The sequence below is a fragment of the Megalobrama amblycephala genome, linkage group LG16 (genome assembly GCF_018812025.1).
Source record: "Megalobrama amblycephala isolate DHTTF-2021 linkage group LG16, ASM1881202v1, whole genome shotgun sequence".
Classification (NCBI taxonomy): Eukaryota; Metazoa; Chordata; class Actinopteri; order Cypriniformes; family Xenocyprididae; genus Megalobrama; species Megalobrama amblycephala.
The window spans coordinates 40,950,672-40,967,397 of NC_063059.1; the positions used below are offsets into that span (position 1 = coordinate 40,950,672).

The following is a 16,726-nucleotide window of genomic DNA, read 5'->3' on the forward strand; positions in this document are numbered from 1 at the left end:
TTCTTTATTCTATTCTGCTCTGTTCTATTCTTTATTCTATTCTGCTCTGTTCTGTTCTATTTTCTCTATTCTATTCTGCTCTATTCTATTCACTCCAGTGTTCTGTGTGAATATGCAGTTCATTCCTCTCAGACTGTGGTTTGTTGTGAGATGCCTGTCATCATGAGTGTGTGAATCTTTGAGTTGGAGACATTAGGACAGTGGGTTTGCTCAGATACACAGCGCTCAGATATGTGATTTAGAAGTGTTGGTCAGCGTGTGAATGAGAGCGTCCTGTGATACACTAGTTATAATGTTTGTGCGTGTGATTTACAGTTATGGATCTGCATCACATTTGTAAATCAAACCCAGTACTGTTTACTTTATCGATATTTATCCACCGCCTCCCTGACTCATGCCTTTCCCCGTGGCTGCTGGGAACTTTAATTAATACTGTTTATGAGTGTTTATGTGCTGGAGAATATTCAGACTGTTGCTTTCTTCACTGTGCTTTTTAATTTTAAATAGACGCCACAGCAGTTCCTGAGCTGATGATCAGACACATTAAACGTTTACATGTAAATCATTTGGGTTTTTCTGCTTTGCAAGTTCTTTGTGCATCAAATTGCAATAATATTTACATTGATGCATTTGGCAAACAATCAAAATTTGCATTCTATTCTATTCTATTCTATTCTATTCTATTCTATTCTATTCTATTCTTCAGTCTGTTCCTGGTTTAGTTCACTTTCTGCTGTTGTTTTTTTCCCCCTTTGCTTGTGTGATGCCGCCATCTACTGTCTGATGTCAGTATTGCACATGAATCCGGCTGAGCCTCACGCGCCCCCTGCTGTCCGCGGTGATATACGCGCGCTGCGTCAGCACATTATCTGCTGCGCTGGCACATTTACAGGCACTTTTACCTCGCTGTTAATCCTTTTAACGTGCAAAACCCTGGCGAGTTATAAACCATGAGCGAGAGGGTGACCTTTTGCTCTTCATCCGCAGACTGATGATGCGCCTTGAGTTTTGTTTACAGAATTTGCAAAGGCACATGTGAACGCGTTCCGCCCGCGCGCGCGCGCGTGCTTCACTGCGGCATCACTCACTGCGCCTTCAGCAGATCTCCAGCAGGGGGCGGCGTTTAATAGCATAAATATAAATCATATAAAGCTAGATGCGGGTAATTATGTAGGTTATAATGTACTGTTATTAAGTATAGTAAGCATATGAAACAAGGACAATGCGTTACCAAATATCCGTCACAAGTTATAATGCATAACAGAGGGTTTATAGCAGAAAAACTGAATTAGCATCTCTAGCACGTGCAAACATTTGCTTCAAATAAACTCAGGTGAGACAGACGTGTGTCTTTCTCTTCAGGAATCCTCTAGAGACGTTTTGCTTAAAGTGCAGAAAGTGTTTCATGCAAACATCTGTCATTAGCTCCGAGCTTTCAGAATAGGCTAATTTTAGCTCTGTGTGAGAGGATTTATTTTGCATTTCAAGCGCCGTCGAGTCGAACACATCAGCCCTTAAAACCCTCTGGTGTTGAGGAGAAGAAAGGCTTCATTTAAACCCTCTCTGTGAATCTGTTCCTGTCTGTTTTATAATCATTTATCCTTCAGAATTGAAAAATGATTAGTCACGCTGTTACAGCATCATTTCAGTACAACTCAAACCAACTCAAATAACCTATAAACTTCAGTCTCATCTCTAGCCTAAACACTGGAGTTTAACTAAAAATAGCCTACTATTTTATAGTATTAGTGATATATATATCACTAATACTTTTTTGTAGTGAGTACTGTGATTTTTCCCTCCCGGCCTCATATTTACTTACCCCATCAGCACAGCCACACTCACTAATGCATATAGTATGCAACTGATCCAGGCTACATGTAATTGAGAGCATTCTGAAAGACTGCTTATGTGTGTTTTATCAACATGTCAATTTATTATAATTAACAAAAGACTTTAACAGCCAAAGACATTTACAGCTGAAGAGATCAACAGATCAACATCATCACCACCACCAAGCTTCCTCAAACTTTATTTCGAAAACAACTTTATTTAAAAACATGCTCGCTGATTATGATCTGCGCTGTGTATGAACACTTATCCATTTTTTCATGAGAAATGCAGTCCAAATGTCCCGTTTTTAATGATGGCATCTAAAGTCCCCGCCAAAGGAAGTAGTCCCTTTTAGCAACTTGTTAGCAACTGTTGTTTTAAGACACAATAAAGGTTTGAAAAATAACAAGTGGGTTATAACTGGTGTGTTTTATGTCATAGATCAAAACGTGAAAGTATTTAGAGGCTTTGTTATCCACAGACCTTATTTCAGGCGATTTAGCAAAAACCCATTCAAAAAACCTATAGACTTTAGTGCCATGGAACCAGAAGTCCTAAAATGCTAACTCGCTTCCGGGTTTTGCCTACAAAAACACGTCATCCCTGAGGTACTCTATATGTTGGACCTTTTATTGAGAGTAGCCTACATTTACCGGAGACGTGCTTTCACAAGCAATACGAGTTTTTGTGATGTTTGAGTCGATGGAGGCGTGACATGCGAAAGGTGCGTTTGCAAAATATGCTGTATTTTTGTAATCTGCTAGGTGCCACTAAAGTCACAGAAACGACATACATCACCTTTATCAGCAAAGAGCTTAGAACCCAAGAGGCGAAACTCTTATTCTTTTTGGGTAATAGCCACTAGATGGCGCTCCGGTAGCGCGGCCGCCATTATGGGGTGAAAATACTAACTGGACCATTGAATCCTTCACATCTTACGCACCCAAAATCGACAAATTTCACTCCCAAATCAGAAGCGCAATAGAACAGTTTTTTAAATTAAGTCACCAGTAAATTGTATGAATCCTACAGTAAATGTTGTATTGTCTTATATATGTTTTATTTTACCAGTGGAATCCAAACATTCATCCATCTGAGGTAACGTAGTTAGCCTACTTTATTGAGTATTTCCATTATGCAACTTTACACATCTATTAATAGTAAATTAATAATTAATACATTTAAGATAATGTTTGCAGCGAACAAAATATTTTAGACCTAGTGGAGTAATAGTAATAATATCTAGGTCTGAATTGAAATAGGCTATATTGTACGTTTTAATGGATCACGCTACAAACATAATGATCTTATAATACATGATGCATTGCTGTGTCCGTTATCACATAATTCACACTTTTGGACACTTTTGCTTTAAAATACAACACTGCAAAATCAAGCTGTTATTTTCTGTTATATATTTATTGTCCAACATTCCCAATTTTTCTGATGCATGTCCTTAATTTAATTTCATGTTGTATTAATTCAGTGTTTATAATGCTAATACTTGAACTTCAAAGAATTTGAACCCAAACTGACTGGGTTTCTAGAGAGCAAAGGTTTTGTGAAAAAAGTGGAAGACTTAAACTTAAAGTGGATATTGCAGGTTTAACAATTTTTTCGAGATGAATATATAACCTTGTACAAAAATACCATATAAAAAGGTACTGCAGGGTTTAAAAATGTTTTGCGAGACATAAGGGCATTAATTTAGTAGATAAAGTGACGGTCTCTGTAAAAACCGCTTTTTTTTCAGCGTCGCGTCATTTTACGTCACTACAGGGAGATGTTCGCAGAGCTCTGTGTTGATTCAGTGCAGAATATATTGGTATTTAGCAACAGCGGCCGTGAATCAGTGTGTTTTCGGTAGTTTTTGTATTCTATTTATCATCGTAATGGTAAATTATTGTGTTTGTGGAGGTTGCACAAACTTCAGCCTGTCAGGACATCGCGTACAGAAGTTTACTAACCAGAAAAACTACGCTGCTATCTTCTGTGCCGGGGTTTGTTTTGTGCAGGTGAAGAGACGGGACTTCACTTCTGCATCTGCGTCGAAAAACGCGTTCATTTTAGACTGGAGGATTATCATCCTGGCGATATGATGGAGTTCAACGTTGTAATACTTCTGTAAATGATTATATTAAATGAATAAACTTACACACGCTATGCTTCTTCACCGTTTTTACTTGAATCAATTTCAACACTGATGAATACAAATTATGTACACATGCATACAGTCTCACACTCACACAAAACAGTTTTGAATGATGTGCTGGTAATGTAAATACTCCAATTTCATGCATGCCATGTATGTAAACTTATACATTCAAGTTCACACAACTACATAATCACGGCGTCATACATCCTCACACAATCAGTGAATGGGCACGGAATAAACTCATAACACAGAATTAATGAATAAAGGATAACATGAAATACATACAGTAAGTTAACACTATATGTTTGGCCGCCGGCGGGAGACATGATCACGGATCCGTCAGAGATGCAGCTCGATGAAGACTTACGGTGCACATTTTAAGTTTTGTGTTTGATTATTACATTTGCTAACTACCAAATCAGTCGTGATGAGAAACGGCTATATCACGTAACGTTAGTGTGGACGGATATTAACGCGTGTGACATACGCTTGATCAAAGTTTATTCGTTTCTGTTATTAGTAATCAGTTAGGCCTACTCATAGATGACCAATAGCTTTGCTATTGCCTGATTCATGATAATAATCTGTACAATATTGTGATCTGAGCACATGTCGTTAACGTTATATCTATAAGCTAACACCGGTCTCTGTCCTGTTCTCCACTGCTTCTCCTCACACAACAGCTCAATTTGTCTCTTTTGACCGTTATTCTGTCTAATTCTGGCCTGTCCCTGCTCTCTTGACCACATAGCAGGCTAATTGTATGGCTGTGATTAGTTATACGAGTATAAATAAGCATTTACAATTTCCTCAGCATCCGAAATGTCATTGCGATCCATTGTTTTCCTATAGTTTATATTGATCGCGTTCCCTTCTGTGACGTCACGTCCGATTTGGCATTTTTCAGATGCGGAAGTAAAATTCTCTCACAAAAAACGACTCCAGAAGCCTATGTAGCGTATTTATGCGTGTTTTTTCAAGAAAATCTATTTCATACATTATTTTTCTACACATTGAATCACTAAAGCTCTAACCTGCAATATGCCCTTTAAGTGTTACCAAATATATCATAAGGAATTACTGTACAAAAACATACAAAAACATCAAAAGTTTACAATGACTTCAGTAGTTACTAGAGAGTTATCATGCTTTTCACTTTAGAATACTGATCCAAATAATTAGTAATTCCTTCTTAAGTATTTGGTAATACTTCACTCATTACTAGTGGGTTACCAAGGCCTTTACTTTAGAATTAATTATACATTATGCATCATTTATGTTAATTATGAACCTGTATATAGTAGTTCTTAGTAGTTCTCTTAGAGGTACTACTGATTAGCTAATAGTGAACTACCACCTTCAACTGAGCGCTATTACTTACTAATTCATTCATCAGAGTTACTTGTTAGTTAATAGTAGTTACTAGAGTGTTAATAATGCATTACTCATTTGTTCCTGTGTAGTTATTCATTAATGAAGGATCAGTATTCTAAAGTGTTACCATAAAAGGTATAACAGCTTCTCTTGCATAATGCGCCGTTTTCCTCCTCTGTTTCCCTCAAATAAACAAGGAGTAAGCACCTTTGGCGATAGAAATAATTATTAATGAGCATAAGACCCGTATGGTCCGCCATGTGGTTTGTTTACACTTTTACACAGTTTGGCGTGACTTTCCTGGAACGCTACAAAGTCGTAAGTCGTGATTTGAAGTCATGACTTACGGGCTCAAAAACCTGCCATAAGATCTGGGAGTAATATGATATTCTCAGATCAAGTGTCAGATCTATTCATTCAAAACAGGCCTAATGTCAGACTGAGCTCTAACCTATTTTAGGTCCGTCTTATTCGTATCCCTCACAGCCTTGCTTTCATACCTGTCACAAAAACACTAATAAAATATTACTCCAGTAAAAGAGAGGTTTCTAATGTGACACAAATAAGACAGACCTAAAATAGTTTTCATTCCCATTCATTTTCACTTTCATTCCCGTTAAGAATCAAAGATGGCGCTGCTGTGAATAAGGTCTATCATGTATGCCTATGAAAGAAGATCGAGCCAATCAGAGTAAGTATGGGGCGGAGCGACACATGTAGCCTCGCCCCTGTTACAATATATTCAGTTCCTGAAATATTCCGTTCCACTGGTGGCGCTTACGCGAATATTCATGATATTCTCCTATTGTGGGCGTGTCCTTGAGACAACGCGCAAGCAAATGAAACTGAAAATATTAGTACACGCTCCTCAAAACACATCGGTTTAATGGATTATTTTTGAAAAGGTAATAAAATATCCAATGTTAGTCAACAGTTCACATGTACAAAACAATGCATAATATGATAAATCGCCTGAGCTAATTGAGTAAAGCACAGGCATTCAGATAAACAATTAACGTAAGGATACAGCAGAGCAAACATAAGCCAATAACCGTGTTTTACACTGATGTGTTTTCTGTTTAGCTTTTTTTTTTTTTAAATTATTATTATTATTTATTTGAGGATTTAGAAAGTTCTCGAATAGTTTGATTAGTCTGCTTCCTTCATTGTCATTCTGTGACTACAGTACTGCATAGTGTTGACAACTTGAAATAAACCTCTACAAATGTATCTGTGTCCTAATAAAAATAAGCTATAGACTGGTGTGAATATTCGATGTCAACCTTAATTTCTTGATTATTATTCAATCAATATTGGTGCACATTTTTCAGCTGTTTTTCCAGCAAATTACTCAACGTGTAATATTTGTACAAACAAAAAGATTCAACAACTGAGACATAAAGTGAACAAATTTCACAGACGTTTGATGAACATCTGAAAGTCTGAAGTGGCATCAGCTGCTTTACAGAGCATCTCATCCTCATGCAGCACCAGATTTGCAGCTCTTGCTGTGAGATGTTACTCCACTCTTCCATCAAGGCATTTCACATTCTCAAACATGTCTGGGGGGACTTATGGTCACATGTGGTTTGGCACTGGAAGGACAATCAGCTGTCCTTCTGTCTCCCTTTAGCACTGTCTCAGGCATCTTACATTACAGACATTGCAGTTTATTGCTCTGTTCACATCTGCAGTCCTCTTGCCTCCTGCAGCAGGATTAAGGCACGTCCACACAGGTGATCAGAGACCCTGGGCTTCTTTATTCTGGTGTTTTTCAGAGTCAGTAGAAAGGTCTCTTTAGTGTCCTAAGTTATTGTAACCGTGACCTTGACTGACCTATAGGTACATGTGAAATAATCGAAAAACATGACAAACATTGTTAAGACCTTTTCTAAAGATCTGCAAAGCTTATTTGGAATGCACAAAATTATCTTTAAAATATTATCCTGAAAATTGACTTTTCTTTATTTGTGTTTTAAAAAAACACAAAACAAACAAACAAACAAACAAACAAAAACAAATCCAGTTAGCCTATATAAATATTAATACATTGAATGTTATAACAAGTACATAAGTTATTACTCTATGAATGTAACACAAATTGAAAAGACATTCAAAACAATGTGTGAAAAGAAGCAATGCTAAACGTGAGGTTCTGAGGTAAATATTAAAACAGGGCCTTGGCACTCGGGAACAGCCTTCATGGATGTCCGGATCACACACTGCCAGAGCTATCCAAGACTTCAGCTCTCACATCCAGTCTGAAACAGACAGTGACTTTACCAGATGATTGATGAGTATAATGTGGAAAATCACAAAAGCAAAACAAAACCATATTATGACATTGGTGATATTAACAAGTATAACGTCATCTTGTAAAGTAGCTGTCTATTTTTTCTGTGTATTTGTGCTGTATTATCTCAGAAAAAAATTATATTATTATCACAATTATTTTATTTGACTGGTTTTGAAATTGTTTTATATCAGGTAGGCTACATAAGGTTGTTTGAGTATGTGTTATGTTTGACACATTTCAGGGTTTCGTGCTGCCTTTAAATAAAACGAAACTAAACTATAATTTCCTATCATAATTATAATATTTTAAACAAAAATATCATTCTTTAAGTAGCTGCTGGCATGAAGACTGTCATCAAAACGAAGGGTTTATATTCCAAAGGAATATTTTATTACCTTTTCGAAATAATCTATTAAACAGTTGCAATTTGAGGAGCGTGTACTAATATTTTCAGTTTCATTTGCTTGTGCGTTGTCTCAAGGACACGCACACAATAGGAGAATATCATGAATATTTGTGTAAGCGCCACCAGTGGGACGGAATATTTCAGGAACTGAAGATATTGTAACAGCCCATTCTGCAGGCTCAGCCAGGTGTACTTTGTCTCTCTGTTTTTTATTGAATTATTTTATTGAAACTGCTAACACGGCGCCATTTTGTCGCCGCCCCAACCTTGAATGCCTGTAGGGTTTGACACGTCGTAAGGAAGAAGAACAGAACCACCTCTGCTTTGACAACCGCCATATTAAACACAAAAGAAGAACCCTTCTCGGCTGTACACTGGAGCACCTGGTCTTGGTGAATGGGTCTTGTAATGGAAATCACAAGGAGCAGCTCGAACACGTCCTCACCTGCACTCAAAGGTAGACAAACATCTGAAACATTCGACATCTTTAACAGCAGTGATCGACCATACACAGAGTTAGAAGAATGGCTAACATTGGCAGTAACCTGCTTGTTCAGGAAATCAGATAAAAACTAGTGATGTCGAAACTGAAACCTTGTTAAACTTGACAGATCTTCAAACTAAAATTAATTAATTTTATGAGCTATGTGAAAATAGTTTTAAAAAACAAGTTTGTCAGTAAAATCTAGAGGATTGTGTTCTAGTTTATGCTGTGGATTTGCTGTTGAGCTAACTGACCTTGTGCAGTATGAATATCCTCACTGTAGCTCATTCCTGATTGAGGGAATAACGTCCCAACTCTCACACACTTTTTTGACATAGACTGCGATTTGCGCTTCCTCAGAACAACAACGAAAAATAATAATAACAAAAAATTCTCGCCGTGAGCAGGATTCGAACCTGCGCTGGGAAACCCGATTGGATCTTAACCCTCTGGGGTCTGAGGTGTTTCTTGGGCCCTAGAGATGTTTTGACATGCCCTGACATTTGTGTTTATTTTACTTACTTATAACATTTCCATGTCTAAAGTCTGATAACACTGTATTCATCACAAACTCTGCTACAATAATATGTGAGCAGCATGTATGTAAACGTTTGTATTTTTGAGAAAATGACATTTATGCATGGTTAGTGAAAAAAAAAATATGTTTACGTCACTGAAATAAGGCCATTAAACACATACTGAACATTTGTTCACAAGACTTTTGAGAACTTGATCTTGTAGCCTAGAGATTTTACTACAAAATGATGTGAGAATCATCCTTTCTACTCATTCACATAAAATAATATATTGATTTATCTTTTGTCAGACACTTTTTGCGTTAGAAAGGCTGTATGCGAGGGAGTGCCAATGGCCATGAATATTGATATGATTCACACCCGGGAAGACAAAGACACTCCCCTAATAGATCAAGGTGAATGTGACTGAAGGCAAACAAAAGAAAGAATGTGGCGAGATGAAAAAATGTTTGTGTGTGTGTAGTTTATTTACAAGACAACGTAATCAAAATATACATAATGAAGGTCAAAGGCACATTACTGATCTAAACACTGATCTTGAACAGTCGCGCACCTTTGTGCCATTCCTGGAAACAGATCCTGTACAAGAAACAAGTTAACCTGCTTTTTTCACTGAAGAAAAAACTGCCCCACCATCAGTAGTCCATGATGGAGCTCATTTGACCATGTTTCATGTAGATTAAATGTCTGTGTTCACACTGTGAAATCCAACAGTTGTTCTAACTAACAGTTAACTTTACTTAATGTCTTAAATTAACTGTAAAAATCTAGTAATCTGTACCATTCAGATAATATGCCTTGGATACTCAGAAAAACCAAGTTAAGAGTAATTGGCTGTTTTCAGTGCCATTTTGTCAAGCAAAAAAGACATCACATAAGCTGACTTCATAAAATGGTGTTGATTTTTCCGAAAATGTTTTTGTTTGAACTCCCCATTATGGTGATTAGTGTTTCCTTTGGTTGGGCACTTGGAACTTCATTTATATATTACTGTAATTCTCTTCCTATTGATACAGCGATGCAACAAAAATCACAGTTGTTGTGATACTTCTGACACAAGACAGCAAATAAAATAAAAGAATTCTAAAATAGCAGTTGCATCATTTGTTCATGCCGCAATGCACTCTGGGAGTCAGTAATTCTGAGTAGCTGTACAAGAGTAAGAAGTAAATTATCAAGTACTCTCTACAGTTTGGTTTTAGTTACTAGAACTCTCCTGTATGTGAACTATACTAACTAAGCATTGTACAAAAATAATGTGTATGATCCTAAACTAGCATAAGTTATTCACTTATGCTCTGCTGTATCCTTATGTTACATATTTATCTGAACGCCTGTAATCAATCAGGCAAAAGCCCAGACGATTTATAACTTAAACAATGGTAGTTTGTACTTAACATTGAAACTCTGTTACCTTTTGGAAATAATCCATGAAAACAAATTGCGATTTGAGGAGCGTGCAGTAGTTTCAGTTGCATTCAGTTGTGCATTGTCTCAGAGATAGGCCTACTCTCACAATAGGGGAGCATTCAGGGTGCGAATTACGGGACGGTTTGGGAGGGTCTGACCCCCCTAAAGAAGGCTTGATCCCCCTGAAGTACATCAAGACAAGATGTTTTTTAAAGAAATTAGTACCAGTGATATGAAGATACATTTCTAGCTGTGACTGGTTTAAATTGTAATTTTGGACACATTTGAAATACCTTTAACTTTACCTGAGCTGTTAAATTAGATGCGCTACAAAACCCTGTTCATTCAGGCACGTGCATTATGGCATGGACGAAAGAACATAATGTTTAAAATGCATATACACGGTTCAGTTGAATGATAACAAACCCTATTTAATGCTGTTAAAAAATGTATGAAACCAAATGTTTACTGATAAAATCCATAACTTAACAACAACACTGAAATAGGAGCACACAGTTTATCTGTCAATCAATTGCATGTGAAAGTCGCGTTCATTACTATAGATAGATAGATAGATAGATAGATACTGTATGTGCCTTTGTGTAATTCGCACCCTGGGAGCATTATGAATATTCATATCAGCACCACCCAGTGGAAACCAAATCTTTCAAGAACTGAATATTTGGTAACACCGGATGATTACCATATTAATAGCCTGTGCTGCTTATGGGTGTGACACATTACAGATAATGAGCTCAGACAGGAAAGACTGTACTTGCATTGGTTTCATATGGACTACATTATCAGAGAATATATTTGATTGGTTTATTTAAAACCAAGACATTTCAAGCTTTCTATAGACATATTTCTTACGTCTGTGTGGCAAGTTTACACTGAGTTTCGATTCATTTTGTGCCGCATTTCAGGAAAAAGTTCACAGAGATCGAGACTACAGAACATGCAACCCGTTTGTTTTCTTTTTTTTTACATAAGCACAAGGTTTTTGAGTGTACACAAATAAAAGCAGACCCTTTACAGGTTCAAATGATGTACTACTCTTACCTGTATGAAGAAAAATTATGGAGGATTTTAAGTTCTTTCCACTGTTATCAGGGAAAAAATGCAGGTGATTGAGCAGGCGCCTCCACCGACCGAAGAGGGTTAAGTCCAACGCCTTAACCACTCGGCCATCATGGCGATAAATTTTCCTCATTTGGATTTTATAATTAATGTTAATAAAAAAATATATAATAAAACATGTTTTTTTCAATAGCAAATTCACAGTGTAAACTAGAACGCAATCCTCTAGATTTTACCGACAAACATGCACATTTGTTTTTTTTAAATTATTTTCACATAGCTCATAAAATTAATTATTCGCATTTCGAGTTAATTATAGAATAAATCGTAGCGTGAATGGATAATGAGAGGACAAATGCTTCCTTTATCTGATTTCCTGAACAAGCAGGTTACTGCCAATGTTAGCCGTTCTTCTAACTGTCGATCACTGCTGTTAAAGATGTCGAATGTTTCAGATGTTTGTCTACCTTTGAGTGCAGGTGAGGACGTGTTCGAGCTGCTCCTTGTGATTTCCATTACAAGACCCATTTACCAAGACCAGGTGCTCCAGTGTACAGCCGAGAAGGGTTCTTCTTTTGTGTTTAATATGGCGGTTGTCAAAGCAGAGGTGGTTCTGTTCTTCGTGTCAAACCCTACAGACATTCAGGGGTGGGGCGGCCACAAAATGGCGCCGTGTTAGCAGTTTCAATAAAATAATTCAATAAAAAACAGAGAGACAAAGTACACTTGGCTGAGCCTGCAGAATGGGTCGCTCCGCCCCATACTTACTGTGGCTCGATGTTCTTTCATAGGCATACATGATAAGACATGTGTTTGTAGGACAGAGTACATGTTATTCAGGAAAACTGGAATGAACTGGAAAAGCTGTTTCACAAAGCCTTAATTATAATGCACGGTAGAAAGAACATTAGCAATATCCCTGAAACTGTTGTTTTGCTAAATAAAGCTGGTCTTAGGCTAACACAAAAACACGACAATTAAAAATATATTGGTTGATTGTCCACAGCAGGAGGGTCAGGTTATCAGGTAGAGGAATGAATTATGAATGAAATGATTCATGAAATGTGATTACTTACTATCACCATAGTATGAGAAAGGAAATGAAAAAGTTGTGTCATTATTATATGTCATTAACACTTATAGGCCCTGTTTCAGCTGATATTAAGATGCGTTTTGGTCGATCCAATCGCAATTACAGGTGTAAATGGGGTCTAAAACGATTTGAGATTGTCCACTTTTGACCACCTCCAGAGGTAGTCGAAAATGCATTTGATTAGATTGCTTTAATATTGTAGATGCTCAAAAGACCCTAAACCCTCCCCTCGAAGAAGTCAGGACAGAAGTGGTTGAAAGTGGACAAAAGAGAAAACAGGTATGTGTCTCCCTCGTCTACTTGTGATGCGATACCAGGTGTAAACAGGGCCATAGTTACAGAAGTTGTTATTGGTTTTTATGAGCCATGTTGGGTGCAGTTGTATAAGGAAGTGACACTGCAATAGGCCAATGTGTCTGCCTTGTTCATTTAGTTTTATGAAACTTTCTTTTTTTCACTACAGTGCAAAGCATAATATCAGACTTTTTCCTTCCCTTAAGGAAAACATGTCGTTCCTCTTTAAAGTGAAGAAATCGAGTTTTCGAGACCCGATAGTGATGTCCTTTTCGTGAGTGAATCTTTTGATACGATTCTTTACATTCAGCTAGTTCACAAATAACATTGTATGGTTCATTTGTGAATTTGACTGATCAGAAGATTAAATTTGCAGCAGTTAAAAACCGAGTCAAGTGAACAATAAACACTTGATTTGGTCTTGTCCTGCTCAAATGAGCTAAGATCTGGGAGTAATATGATATTCTCGGATCAAGTGTGCTCTAATAATTCAAAACAGGCCTAATGTCAGACTGATCTCTAACCTATTTTAGGTCTGTCTTATTTGTATCCCTCACAGCCTCACTTTCATACCTGTCACAAAAACACTAATAAAATATTACTCCAGTAAAAGAGAGGTTTCTAATGTAACACAAATAAGACAGACCTAAAATAGTTTTCATTCCTGTTCATTTTCGCTTTCATTCCCGTTAAGAATCAAAGGTGGCGCTGCTGTGAATAAGGTCTATCATGTATGCCTATGAAAGAAGATCGAGCCAATCAGAGTAAGTATGGGGCGAAGCGACACGTGTAGCCTCGCCCCGTTCTGAAGGCTGCAGCCAGGTGTACTTTGTCTCTCTGTTTTTTATTGAATCATATCGCTACTGCTAACACGGCGCCATTTTGTGGCCGCCCCACCCCTGAATGTCTGTAGGGTTTGACACGAAGAACAGAACCACCTCTGCTTTGACAACCGCCATATTAAACACAAAAGAAGAACCCTTCTCGGCTGTACACTGGAGCACCTGGTCTTGGTAAATGGGTCTTGTAATGGAAATCACAAGGAGCAGCTCGAACACGTCCTCACCTGCACTCAAAGGTAGACAAACATCTGAAACATTCGACATCTTTAACAGCAGTGATCGACAGTTAGAAGAACGGCTAACATTGGCAGTAACCTGCTTGTTCAGGAAATCAGATAAAGGAAGCATTTGTCCTCTCATTATCCATTCACGCTACGATTTATTCTATAATTAACTCGAAATGCGAATAATTAATTTTATGAGCTATGTGAAAATAATTTAAAAAAAACAAATGTGCATGTTTGTCGGTAAAATCTAGAGGATTGCGTTCTAGTTTACACTGTGAATTTGCTATTGAAAAAAACATGTTTTATTATATATTTTTTTATTAACATTAATTATAAAATCCAAATGAGGAAAATTTATCGCCGTGATGGCCGAGTGGTTAAGGCGTTGGACTTAACCCTCTTCGGTCGGTGGAGGCGCCTGCTCAATCACCTGCATTTTTTCCCTGATAACAGTGGAAAGAACTTAAAATCCTCCATAATTTTTCTTCATACAGGTAAGAGTAGTACATCATTTGAACCTGTAAAGGGTCTGCTTTTATTTGTGTACACTCAAAAACCTTGTGCTTATGTAAAAAAAAGAAAACAAACGGGTTGCATGTTCTGTAGTCTCGATCTCTGTGAACTTTTTCCTGAAATGCGGCACAAAATGAATCGAAACTCAGTGTAAACTTGCCACACAGACGTAAGAAATATGTCTATAGAAAGCTTGAAATGTCTTGGTTTTAAATAAACCAATCAAATATATTCTCTGATAATGTAGTCCATATGAAACCAATGCAAGTACAGTCTTTCCTGTCTGAGCTCATTATCTGTAATGTGTCACACCCATAAGCAGCACAGGCTATTAATATGGTAATCATCCGGTGTTACCAAATATTCAGTTCTTGAAAGATTTGGTTTCCACTGGGTGGTGCTGATATGAATATTCATAATGCTCCCAGGGTGCGAATTACACAAAGGCACATACAGTATCTATCTATCTATCTATCTATCTATCTATCTATCTATCTATAGTAATGAACGCGACTTTCACATGCAATTGATTGACAGATAAACTGTGTGCTCCTATTTCAGTGTTGTTGTTAAGTTATGGATTTTATCAGTAAACAGTTGGTTTCATACTTTTTTTAACAGCATTAAATAGGGTTTGTTATCATTCAACTGAACCGTGTATATGCATTTTAAACATTATGTTCTTTCGTCCATGCCATAATGCACGTGCCTGAATGAACAGGGTTTTGTAGCGCGTTTAATTTAACAGCTGATATTTCAAAGGTGTCCAAAATTACAATTTAAATCAGTCAAAGCTAGAAATGTATCTTCATACTACTGGTACTAATATCTTTAAAAAACATCTTGTCTTGATGTACTTCAGGGGGATCAAGCCTTCTTTAGGGGGGTCAGACCCTCCCAAACCGTCCCGTAATTCGCACCCTGAATGCTCCCCCTATTGTGAGAGTAGGCCTATCTCTGAGACAATGCACAACTGAATGCAACTGAAACTACTGCACGCTCCTCAAATCGCAATTTGTTTTCATGGATTATTTCCAAAAGGTAACAGAGTTTCAATGTTAAGTACAAACTACCATTGTTTAAGTTATAAATCGTCTGGGCTTTTGCCTGATTGATTACAGGCGTTCAGATAAATATGTAACATAAGGATACAGCAGAGCATAAGTGAATAACTTATGCTAGTTTAGGATCATACACATTATTTTTGTACAATGCTTAGTTAGTATAGTTCACATACAGGAGAGTTCTAGTAACTAAAACCAAACTGTAGAGAGTACTTGATAATTTACTTCTTACTCTTGTACAGCTACTCAGAATTACTGACTCCCAGAGTGCATTGCGGCATGAACAAATGATGCAACTGCTATTTTAGAATTCTTTTTAATTTTATTTGCCAATTTTATTTGCTGTCTTGTGTCAGAAGTATCACAACAAAAAGAACAAATAAAATTGTTATTGTTACAATTAATAATAATAATAATAAAGTTAATTGAAACCATCGTGTTTTGCATGCTGAATGTTGAAGTCTGTGTGTGACTCAAGCATGGTCAATTGCTTGTCACAAACATTATATCAACCCAATTAAAAGTTTCACAAGGTGTTATGACGTAAGTGTCAGCAAAAAAAAAAAAAAAAAAAATTAAAAGATCATTGTTCGACATGAAAAATAGACTAGTTAATGATTTATTTAGGTCACCCTAGGTCAATCTATTATTACTTCCCTTCCTTTGAAACCAAATAACTGTGATTTTTGTTGCATCGCTGTATCAATAGGAAGAGAATTACAGTAATATATAAATGAAGTTCCAAGTGCCCAACCAAAGGAAACACTAATCACCATAATGGAGTTCAAACAAAAACATTTTCGGAAAAATCAACACCATTTTATGAAGTCAGCTTATGTGATGTCTTTTTTGCTTGACAAAATGGCACTCAAAACAAACAAATTACTCTTAACTTGGTTTTTCTGAGTAACCAAGGCATAGTATCTGAATGGTACAGATTACTAGATTTTTACAATTAATTTAAGACATTAAGTAAAGTTAACTGTTAGTTAGAACAACTGTTGGATTTCACAGTGTGAACACAGACATTTAATCTACATGAAACATGGTCAAATGAGCTCCATCATGGACTACTGATGGTGGGGCAGTTTTTTCTTCAGTGAAAAAAAGCAGGTGAAT

General features: G+C 36.9%; 1 long non-coding RNA gene across 1 annotated transcript; it reads right to left on the minus strand.

Annotated features, from left to right (window-relative positions):
* Positions 1–6,230: 6,230 nt before the first annotated feature.
* On the minus strand, positions 6,231–14,211 carry LOC125249407. Its single transcript, XR_007180557.1, has 2 exons — positions 13,900–14,211; positions 6,231–8,381 (listed from the first exon to the last, which is right to left on the minus strand). It is a non-coding gene; the product is annotated as an uncharacterized LOC125249407 (long non-coding RNA).
* Between the last annotated feature and the right edge of the window lie 2,515 nt (positions 14,212–16,726).